This window comes from Dendrobates tinctorius, unplaced genomic scaffold (genome assembly GCF_039654945.1).
Source record: "Dendrobates tinctorius isolate UK_male_01 unplaced genomic scaffold, ASM3965494v1 ptg000495l, whole genome shotgun sequence".
Classification (NCBI taxonomy): Eukaryota; Metazoa; Chordata; class Amphibia; order Anura; family Dendrobatidae; genus Dendrobates; species Dendrobates tinctorius.
In genome coordinates, this window is record NW_027362155.1 from 287,863 (window position 1) to 300,287 (window position 12,425).

Here is a 12,425-nt window from a genome sequence, read left to right on the forward strand (position 1 = left end):
CTGGGATCATTGTCATGACCGAAGGTCTGTTGGTGGCCAAGCTTTAGCTCTTCACAGGACAAGATGTTCTCCCAGGATTTCCTGATACTTGATACAGTGACTTGCGAAATTATTCACCCCGTCCGCCTATGTGCAATCTAAGTGTCACATGTCTGTCAGTATATACGTTTTACCTTTTCTGAAAGGCCACAGAGGCTACAACACTATTAACAGGAGGCACCACTAACCCAACACCACCATGAAGACCAAGGAGATCTCCAAACACCACCATGAAGACCAAGGAGATCTCCAAACATGTCAGGGACCAAGTTGTTGAGATGTATAAGTCAGGTTGTGTTGCAAAAAAATATCCCGATCTCTGATGATCCAGTGGAGCACCATCAAATCCATTATCATCAAATGGAAAGAACATGGTACCACAACAAATCTGCCAAGAGAGGGTGGTGCCCACCAAAACAATCAGAGTGGGCAAGCAGGGCATTAATCAGAGAGGCAGCACAAAGACCAGAAGTAACCCTGAAGGAGCTGCAGAGTTCCCAAGCAGAGACTGGAGTATCTGACCATACAACTACAATAAGCCATACAGTCCATAGAGGTGGCCTTTATGGAAAAGTCGGCGGGAAAAAAACCTTAACTTACACATAGAAGTTGTAAGGCTTGTTTTGAGCTTGCCAAAAGACTTGTGGGAGACTCCCTAGATGTATGGAGGAAGGTGCGGTAGACAGATGAGATGAAAACTGAACTTTTTGACCACCAAGGTAAATGCTGTGTCTGGTGCCAAACCAACACATCTTATCACCCCAAGAACACCTTCCACACAGTGAAACAGAGTGATGGTAGCATCATGCTGTGGGGATGTTTTTCCACAGCAGGGACGAGGAAATTGGCCCTAGTCGAGGGGAAGATGGATGGAGTGAAATTCAGGGATATTCTTGAGCAAAACCTGTTTCAGTCTGTCAGTGATTTGAGGCTAGGGTTCACCATCCAACAAGACAATGTCTCAAAGCATACCGGTAAAGTAACACTTGAGTGGTTTAAGGGAAAACGTGTAAATGTTCTGGAGTGGCCTAGTCAAAGCCCAGACCTTAATCCAATGGAGAAACTGTAGGGAGACTTGAAGATCGCTGTTCACCAGAGGAAACCATCAAACCTGAAGGAGCTGGAGCAGTTTTGCCTTTAGGAATGGGGAAAAATCCCAGTGGTCAGATGTGCAAAGCTCATAGAGACTGACCCAAAGTGACTAGCAGCTATAAAGGCAGCAAGAGGAGGCTCTACAAAGTACTGACTTTAGGGCGGTGAATAGTTATACACACTGGAGTTTACAGTTATTATATCCTATTTGTTGTTTGCTTCATAACAGGAAAACCAAATATTCACAGTTGTAGGAATGTTCTTTACATGCACTGATGCAAACCCTATAAAAAGTGAAATTTTCAAGTTGTGAGGTAGCAAAACACAAAAAAATGCCAAAATGGGACAGGAGTGAATACTTTCGCAAGCCACTGTAGATTCCATCTTTCCTTCCACACACTGCACGTCTACAGCCCTACAGCTGCACTGTAAAAATCACTCAGCCCCGTCATGTTTCACTGTGAACATCACCAAGCCACTGCCATGCATCATTGTAGATATCAGCAAGCCATTGCCATGCTTCACTGTAGATATCACGAGCTCCCGCCATGCTTCACTTTAAACATCACCAAGCCACCGCCATGCTTCATTGTAGACATCACAGAGACCACACCATGCTTCACAGAATATTTCACCAAGCTCCCGCCATGCTCCTCTGTAGACATCGAAGCCCATGAGTGCTCCACTTTAGACATCGAGCCCCCACCTGTCATGGTTTATTCAGAATGCTGGGCAGGTGGTGTAGGGGTTAATTGGTAGAACCTCCTTCTGGGTCTGGGGAGGGTTTTTATAGCTTCAGGTGAGGACCCTCCCCTGTCGTTTATACTCCTAGTTTGAGTGTGCCCGACCCTGCTCCGTTTGTGCTCTCGCCTGTCCTGGTACGATTGTTTAGTGTATGATCTGGTTTGGCCTCGGTTTACGTCTCTTGGATTCTGCTTTTGTACTTGTGTGTCCGTCCCGTGTATGACCCTTGGCTTTGTCCTGACCTCGCTGTGATCGCCCCTCTGGTACTTCTGCCTCCATCCCGTGTGTGACCCACTGCTACGCCCGACTATTCTCTGACTCACGATTCTGTACCTCGTTTGCCTGGACTGTGTATGACCTTCGTTTTGCCCGACTCTGAGTTTTCTACCATCTCTGAAAGCAGGATGCTAAGCCCCGCCCCCTTGCTGTCACATGACCGTAGGTCCTGTGCCTGCTTGCTAAAGCTTCAGCGTTCAGGTTCTGTGCATCTGTACTTTCCGGCTATTCCTGTCCCCGGGGCCCCTACAGTACGGGTGAGTCCCTGCTCAGCGGAGGCTGCACGCCGGCGCTGTCAGGAGCCTGATACAACGTGCTCAACTGTAGACGCCACTGCCATGCTTTCATTGTAGACATCACTAAGCCCTTGCTGTATTCCACTGTACACATCACCGAGCCACTGCCGAGCTCCACTGTAGACATCACTGAGCCCCCAACGTTCTCCACAGTAGACACCACTGAGCCACCTGCTTCCATTCTAGACATCACTGAGCTATTATTCGGTAACTTTGTGGTGGTAATATGTGGTCTGGTCATAGTGTTGCTGTATTTATCCCTTACATGAGGCATTATTTGGTCCCTATGTGGTGGTAATACGTGGTCTGGTCATGGTGTGGTGGTATTTGTTCCATGTATGTAGTAGTGTTCAGTCACTATGTGATGGTAATATGTGATCTGGTCAATGTGTGGTGGTATTTATCCCCTTTATGTGGTATTAGTCACTATGTAATGATATGTGGTCTGGTCACAGTGTGGCAGTATTTGTTCCCTGTATGTGGCATTACTTGGTCACTATGTGGTGGTAATATCTGGTCTGGTCATGGTGTTGTGGTATGTGATATTATTCGGTCACTATATGGTGGTAACATGATATGGTCATTGTGTGGTAGTATTTGTCCCTTGTATGTGGTATTAGTCAGTATGTAGCGGTAATTTGTGTTCTGGTCATGGTGTGGCGGTATTTGTTCCTTATTTGTGGTATTATTCAGTCACTATGTGGTGGTGACATGTGATCTGGTCATGGTGTGGTGGTATTTTAATTCTTGTATGTGGTATTATTCAGTTACTATGTGGTGTTAACATATGGTCGTCATGGTTTGTTGGTACTTGTTCCTTGTATGTGGTATTATTTCATCAGTATGTAGGGGTAACTTGTGTTCTGGGGTACTTGTTCACTGTATGTGGCATTATTTGTTCACTATGTACTGGTAACATGTGATCTGGTCATGGTGTTGTGGTATTTGTCCCTTGTATGTGGTATTATTCAGTCTGTGATGGAGTCAGCTATCGCTGAGTCCTTTTCTTTAGAGTGGACCCTCTGGGTCATGGCACCCACCCACCTATGGCGAGCTGACCTTGTGAGAAACCACCCCCTATACAGGGAGTGTCAGGGGCAAGACCAAGGGGTTGAGCCACCACGACTGCTGGAACCAGACGGCCGGCTAAGGTAGACACAATGTGTGAGTGTCTGATGACAAGGGACGTGCAGGAAACAAGACAATGCATGGTTTCAAGGTATCTTCATTAAGGCGAACTCAGGGTAACATCAGGTGCAAGACGTGATAATAGGGAAAACATAGCAAGGTGCGTGCGTGGCACGCCAAGGTCCATGGTATGGTACGTGCTAGATGACACGCCTGGGTACAGGCAAAGGCTCGATGGCATCGAACTCTGGACAGCTGGCAATGATCGACAGGATCAGGGCATCAGGCCGCAGTCATCAGGCTTATGATCTCTGGCAGCGATCGGCAGGTTCCGGGCATCCAACAGGCAAACCAGGGTTCAGGCAAGGAGGAACGACAGAGCTCCAGACATGGTGCGTGCTAGGGAACACGCCAAGGTCCATGGCAAAGTTCAAGGCAGGATGAGTGCTAGGAGCACACCAGGGTCCAGGGCAAGGTGCAAGGCAAGGTGCATGCTAGTTACACTCCAGGGTCCAAGGCAAGGTACAAGGCAGGGTTCAACACACTAGGCATGGTGCGTGTTTGGGGACACGCCAGGTCCTGGGCTTGCTAAAGAAGCCACCAGGATTCAAGATTCAAGGTCCGGTGCGTGCTAGAGGCACGCCAGGGGTACGGTACAAAGAATGGTCCTGGCCGCGCTAGGAGGCACGTCAGGGTGTATGGTTAACAGCAGGTCCCACACGTGCTAGGGAACACGTCAGGCTTTGAGGTTCAGGACATGGTCCTGCGCGTGCAGAGGGGCACGTCGAGGTTCAGGCTAAGGTCCTGCACGTGCAGAGTGCACGCCAGGGTTCAGGCTAAGGTCCTGCGCTTGCAGAGGGGCACGCCAGGGCTCAGGCTAGGGCAAGGGCCTGCGCGTGCTAGGAGGCATGCCAGGGTCCAGGCTAGGGCCTGTGCGTGCAAGAGGGCAAGACAGGGTCCAGGCTATGGCCTGTGCATGCTATAGAGCACGACATGGTACATGGCAGGACCTGTGCTTGCCAAGAGGGCACGCAGTGCACAGTGCGGGGGCAGCGTGGGTGCAAGGAAGCACAGAGCACGGCTGAGGCACTGGCTAGCTGGTCGGGCTGAGGCTCAGACCGGCGGGCAAGACTGAGGCGAGCACGGCTGAAGCACAACAGGCGGACATAGCTTAGTCACTGACCGACGAGCACGGCTGAGGCACAAGCAGGCGGGCACGGCTAAGGTGGGAACGGCTGAGGCACAGACAGGCCGGCGAGGGAAGGCCAGGCGCGTGCAAAGTGCATGCGGAGAAACAAGGCAAGAAAAAAGGCAAGGTACAGAACAAGGTGTGGAACGTAGGCAGAAGCACAGAGCCGGGTCAGAGAGTATAGGGCTAGCAGTGGAACGTAGGCCGAAGCCCAGAGCCGGGTCAAGGCAGAACCTTGAGACTAGCCATGAAATGTGCTAAAGAGCACCACAGGACAGAGTAAAGAAAACCAGGCAAAGACAGAGAACGTGGAAGTACTACAAGGCTCAGAATAGCAAAGACCAGACATGGCGAAACAGGCAAATGCAGAGACTTAGGAAGTACTACAAGGCAAAGAATAGCAAGGACAAAACATGGCATCAAAGACAACACAAGACATGGCACGAGACAAGAGGCAGAGTACAAGCGCAGAACGTGTGCAGAGAAGCACGACAGGGCAGAGTGCAGGGGCACAGAATACAGAGCGACCGAGCAGACCAAGCAGCCATGCAGGGAAGCAACACGATACTCAGGCCCCGACCACAGGAAGGGGCGGTCTGATAAAGGGCATTAGCACCTGCACTTCCGGGTCAGGACCAGGAGAGGACTTCCGGTACAGATCCTCCAGGATCATAGAGAGGATAGCTGGATCAGACTGTGCTGGACCATAGAGAAGGTCACATGGTCAGAGTCTCCAGGACCATAGAGAGGATTGCTGGATCTGATTCTGCTGAACCATAGAGATGATCACAGCAGGCAGAGCAGAGACGGACGCGCGCACAGCAACGGCATGCAGCCATGAGGTGAGGTGCGCATGCACACTGCTCCAGGGGTCGTGCGGCATATCAGACATGGCGGGCATGACACAGTCACTATGTGGTGATAACTTGTGCTCTGGTCAAGGTTTGGTTGTACTTGTTCCTTGTATGTGGTATTGTTTCATCACTATGTAGTGGAATATTCAGAGTTGAGAGTCCTCAGTAGTTGATACCTTTTAATGGCGAACTGAAGAGATGGTGACACATTGCAGCTTTCGAGACTCCTCAGGTCTCTTCATCAGGCACTGACTAATACAACATCTGAGGAATCACAGATTATACACAACACAGAAATAACACAATAGATGAGACAAGTGATGTGAAGTGGAATTATCATTATGGGAGAGGGGAAACATAAACATTGGACCAGTTCATAGATAAGGAGTCCGGATGTTTTATTGTCCTCTGGGGTCTCCTAATGTGTTGTGTGATGACCCCACAAGGTCTTAGGAGCAAATTCCTTAATTGAGGTAAAGACATAAATCCATGTGACACATTCATTCCAGCACTGAGAGTGTCACAGGTCATCATGAGCTTGTACTCCCAGACTCTTCTGTCTCTCTGAGAGTTGAAGTTACCTCTCAATACCAGTAATTTAATGTCCATCATGCTATGGCCGGGGATACAGAAATGTTTGGCCACAGGTAGATCCATTGTTTTTTCTCTTATTGTGTGACGATGAGCATTCATCCTTGTTCTCAGTTTTTGCCCTGTCTCCCCCACATACAGACCCCCAGTAGGACATTTAGTACAAATAATTAAGTACACCCCATTAGATGTGATGCAGCTGAGAGTACCTGGGATCTTGTAGTCCTGATGTGAGTTGGGGATCTTTATCTTGTCCGTGGTCATTATAGATGGACAGGTTTTGCATTTTTCTGGTTGCAAGGAAAGGTTCCTGCAGCTGTTGGAGAGGACAGGGAGCTTCTGACAATGACGCTTCTTAGATTCGGGGGCTGCCTAAAGCACAGTAGTGGGGGGTCTGGAAAGATGGATTGTAATCGGGCATCTTTTTGTAGTAAAGGTTGTAATTTCCGTGCAGCTCCCCTTAGCACCTCCAGATTTGGGTTGTAGGTGACTACTAGAGGCTCCCGGTTATTCTCTTCTTCAGCTTTGTAATGTAGCAGGTGATTCCTTGACATTCTGGTGGCTCTTGTAGTCTGGTTTTGAATTGTTCTTGGATGGTAGTCCTGATTCATAAGGTCTTTCTGAGGCGACCAAGAGGTTCATCTCTATCCATGGGGTTGGAACATGTACGATTGTATCTGATGGCTTGGATGTAGACAATAGAGTTTTTTATGTGCTTTGGATGGAAACTGTCCCATTTACGGTATGTTGGACGGTCGATTGGCTTCTGATACAGGGATGTCTCTAGTTCATTGTTCTTTAGCTTAATGATGGTGTCTAAAAAGTTAATCTTTCCTGTATCAGTATGTAGTGGTAATTTGTGTTCTGGTCATGGTTTGGTGGTACTTGTTCCTTGTATGAGGTATTAATTGGTCACCATATGGTGGCAATGTGTTCTGGTCATGGTGTGGTGGTATTTGTGGTATTATTCGGTCATTATGTGGAGGTTATATTTGATTGAGTCAGATGTGTGGTTTGGAGTGTGCCTTGAGGTGTGGCTAGGGATGAGGTGAACTGCATGGTTTGTCCTTTTTCTGCTTATTAAACTTTGAGAGGTGTGTAATTATGCGGATTGGAGGCTGGGGGAGTTAGATCACTGCCTGCACTCCTCACTGTCAGTAAGTGAAGCAGGTTGTCTGAAGGACAGCAGACATGGAGCGCAGAGAGAAATTAGCACATATCTGACAATGGTTGGAAAGGAACTGTGACTGTACATTCTCATTACTAAAGAGGTGTGAATCATGTCAAGGTGATGAATCCTGGTCTGAAGGCAGACGGCACGGCTGCATATCCAAAATGTCACACGACAATGAAAGTACAGTATTATCCATGAAGTATCTATTAAATCTGAGTTTCACCCAATTCATGGATTCCTCCTTGATCTGAGAACAGTTTCAGATGTGGGTAAAATCTGAAAAGTTTGTTAGCTGGCAACACAGAGGAGGCAATATCTCCCCGAATTATGGATCTATCAGATTCATTTGTGGTCTAAATAGAAAGCTAAAATGATAGGAAATATGGTGTTAATATCTCTTGCCTGGGACCTCCGGGGAGACAGATATCCTTTATATCTCCCGCCTGGGACCTATGGGTAGACAGATATCATTTATATCTCCCGCCTGGGACCTCCAGGGAGACAGATATCCTTTATATCTCCCGCCTGGGACCTCCAGGGAGACAGATATCCTTTACATCTCCCGCCTGGGACCTCCAGGGAGACAGATATCCTTTATATCTCCCGCCTGGGACTTCCGGGGAGACATATCCTTTATATCTCCCGCCTGGGACCTACGGGTAGACAGATATCATTTATATCTCCCGCCTGGGACCTCTGGGGAGACAGATATCCTTTATATCTCCCGCCTGGGACATCCAGGGAGACAGATATCCTTTATATCTCCCGCCTGGGACCTCCGGGGAGACAGATATCCTTTATATCTCCTGCCTGGGACTTCCAGGGAGACAGATATTCTTTATATCTCCCGCCTGGGACCTCCGGGGAGATATCCTTTCTATCTCCCGCCTGGGACCTCCGGGTAGACAGATATCCTTTAGATCTCCCGCCTGGGACCTCCGGGGAGACAGATATCCTTTTGATCTGGGATCTCATCATTCTGGTACTTGAGCCGGATGTCATTTGCTGGCCTACATCTGAGGTCACTAGAGGAGGTTGGTGGAACCAGTTGGTACTGGGTAAAACCAGATTCTGACCTTGATCCCATGATCAGTGGTGGGAGATAGTGCGCAGTAAAGACTGCACCCTTTCCTAATCGTAGCACCCGCCTCTTTCAGATCTACACCGTTCCTCTTACAACTTTCTATATTTTATGTATTTATATATCGTATTGTTTGTTTCCATTTTGTATAATCTTGTATATTTTTATTTATACTGCCCATCTTTCTGGATTAAAAATATGAATTTAATCACTCCTGTCACTTACTGCTCCTCTTGCTTTGTGAGCCGCACTCCTGAAGCCATACGCTCCTGTATAAATGATTGGTGGTGACAGCTCGATCCTCTCGTTATCGCAGAGCTGGTAGTGACGGTGCTGAGGTGTATAGAATATATATTAGGCTGTGTTCACACTAGCGTGTCTGCCGCCTGCGCACGGCCGCCGATAAGCCCCGCCCCCTGCTGACATCACCGCTTATTATCGCACATGGCCGCATGCGATCTGCGTGTCCTATCTTTAATATAGAGTGCGCTGACCGTGCGCTAGTAGGATTTGTGAGTGCGCTGCGCAGTTTTGTAGGTTGCGCCTAACGCAGCATGTTGCATTTTGGCGCGCTCGGCGCACCTCGAAAAGTGTGCAGCGCACTCACAAATCCTACTAGCGCACGGTCAGAGCACCGTATATTAAGGCTAGGGTGCGCAGATCGCATGCGGCCATGTGCGATAATAGGCGGTGATGTCAGCAGGGGCTTATCGGCGGCCGTGCGCAGACGGCAGAAACGCTAGTGTGAACACAGCCCTACACATCTAGCTCATCGGTTGGACTCTGATGTACACTATCCCGTCTCCTCAGAATCAGGCCCAGCAGTGGGAGCGGCCGCCTTCATCACTCGTCAGACCATTGCTTCACTGTGCTGACGATTGGTAGCAGCGGTGCAATCTGACCACTACACCGAGAGCGGAAAGCGACACACAGACCCGACCTCGCCGGAGACGTCAGCACAGACGAGATCTACAGGTGAGCGCCGGACCGAGGGCGGGAGCGACCGGGCACGTGATGTGACGTCATATCAGAGGCGTCCGACCGGAACAACACCGGAGCCCGAGCCGCCCCCGTGCTCCACACTGACAGAGCAGCACCGGGCGACGGAGCAGCAGCAAAGCCGGAGTGAGTGCAGGAACGCGGGGAGAGGAGCCTGGGGACAGCCGGGAAGTATCGGCCCCGACATCAGCCGGGGGCACAAGACCTCCCACCATAGACCACAGCAGACATTACCGGGGGCACAAGACCTCCCACCATAGACCACAGCAGACATTACCGGGGGGCACAAGACCTCCCACCATAGACCACTGCAGACATTACCGGGGGGCACAAGACCTCCCACCATAGACCACAGCAGACATTACCGGGGGGCACAAGACCTCCCACCATAGACCACTGCAGACATTACCGGGGGGCACAAGACCTCCCACCATAGACCACTGCAGACATTACCGGGGGGCACAAGACCTCCCACCATAGACCACAGCAGACATTACCGGGGGGCACAAGACCTCCCACCATAGACCACTGCAGCCATTACCGGGGGGCACAAGACCTCCCACCATAGACCACTGCAGACATTACCGGGGGGCACAAGACCTCCCACCATAGACCACAGCAGACATTACCGGGGGGCACAAGACCTCCCACCATAGACCACTGCAGACATTACCGGGGGGCACAAGACCTCCCACCATAGACCACAGCAGACATCAGCCGGGGGGCACAAGACCTCCCACCATAGACCACAGCAGACATCAGCCGGGGGCACAAGACCTCCCACCATAGACCACAGCAGACATCAGCCGGGGGCACAAGACCTCCCACCATAGACCACAGCAGACATTACCGGGGGGCACAAGACCTCCCACCATAGACCACAGCAGACATTACCGGGGGGCACAAGACCTCCCACCATAGACCACAGCAGACATTACCGGGGGGCACAAGACCTCCCACCATAGACCACAGCAGACATCAGCCGGGGGGCACAAGACCTCCCACCATAGACCACAGCAGACATTACCGGGGGGCACAAGACCTCCCACCATAGACCACTGCAGACATTACCGGGGGGCACAAGACCTCCCACCATAGACCACAGCAGACATTACCGGGGGGCACAAGACCTCCCACCATAGACCACTGCAGACATTACCGGGGGGCACAAGACCTCCCACCATAGACCACAGCAGACATTACCAGGGGGCACAAGACCTCCCACCATAGACCACTGCAGACATCACCGGGGGGCACAAGACCTCCCACCATAGACCACTGCAGACATTACCGGGGGGCACAAGACCTCCCACCATAGACCACAGCAGACATTACCGGGGGGCACAAGACCTCCCACCATAGACCACTGCAGACATCACCGGGGGGCACAAGACCTCCCACCATAGACCACTGCAGACATTACCGGGGGGCACAAGACCTCCCACCATAGACCACTGCAGACATTACCGGGGGGCACAAGACCTCCCACCATAGACCACAGCAGACATTACCGGGGGGCACAAGACCTCCCACCATAGACCACTGCAGACATTACCGGGGGGCACAAGGCCTCCCACCATAGGCCACAGCAGACATTACCGGGGGGCACAAGACCTCCCACCATAGACCACTGCAGACATCACCGGGGGGCACAAGACCTCCCACCATAGACCACTGCAGACATTACCGGGGGGCACAAGACCTTCCACCATAGACCACTGCAGACATCACCGGGGGGCACAAGACCTCCCACCATAGACCACTGCAGACATTACCGGGGGGCACAAGACCTCCCACCATAGACCACAGCAGCCATTACCGGGGGGCACAAGACCTCCCACCATAGACCACAGCAGCCATTACCGGGGGGCACAAGACCTCCCACCATAGACCACTGCAGATATTACCGGGGGGCACAAGACCTCCCACCATAGACCACAGCAGACATTACCGGGGGGCACAAGACCTCCCACCATAGACCACTGCAGACATTACCAGGGGGCACAAGACCTCCCACCATAGACCACAGCAGACATTACCGGGGGGCACAAGACCTCCCACCATAGACCACAGCAGACATTACCGGGGGGCACAAGACCTCCCACCATAGACCACTGCAGACATCACCGGGGGGCACAAGACCTCCCACCATAGACCACAGCAGACATTACCGGGGGGCACAAGACCTCCCACCATAGACCACTGCAGACATCACCGGGGGGCACAAGACCTCCCACCATAGACCACTGCAGACATTCCCGGGGGGCACAAGACCTTCCACCATAGACCACTGCAGACATCACCGGGGGGCACAAGACCTCCCACCATAGACCACTGCAGACATCACCGGGGGGCACAAGACCTCCCACCATAGACCACTGCAGACATTACCGGGGGGCACAAGACCTCCCACCATAGACCACAGCAGACATTACCGGGGGGGGCACAAGACCTCCCACCATAGACCACTGCAGACATCACCGGGGGGCACAAGACCTCCCACCATAGACCACTGCAGACATCACCGTGGGGCACAAGACCTCCCACCATAGACCACTGCAGACATTACCGGGGGGCACAAGACCTCCCACCAAGACCACTGCAGACACATAATGTAAGAGAGACCACGGGGTACTGTGAGCGATCACATGATCTAAGAAAGACCACCGGGTACTGTGAGCGATCACATGATAGAAGAAATCCTCCCCGCCGGTCAGAGCCGCGGTTCCCAATCTGTCAAAAGACAATGGGAGCGCTCAGCTGTGATTGGAGGTATAACGTTTACCTCCGGTCACTGGTGTCAACTGATGGGACTACTGATCCCATCATCCGACGTCCGCAGCCGCTAATTACAGTGAGAGCAGGAGCGGCGGATGCGAGTATTCGTCAGCCGCTCCTGCGCTGTAAATAAATAATAATAAAAAACAAAATAACTGCATGGGTTCCCCTGTGTTTTTTTCTA

At 51.3% G+C, this 12,425-nt stretch overlaps 1 protein-coding gene across 2 annotated transcripts in view; it reads left to right on the forward strand.

The window, feature by feature from the left end:
- Positions 1–9,299: 9,299 nt before the first annotated feature.
- The window catches only part of LOC141078054 (thialysine N-epsilon-acetyltransferase-like), a 34,637-nt gene continuing 31,511 nt past the window's right edge, over positions 9,300–12,425 (forward strand). The window contains exon 1 of one of the 2 annotated variants that reach the window (XM_073564861.1): positions 9,300–9,439. The gene's annotated coding sequence lies outside the window, so the exon portion shown is untranslated. The other variant, XM_073564860.1, reaches the window with a different exon arrangement.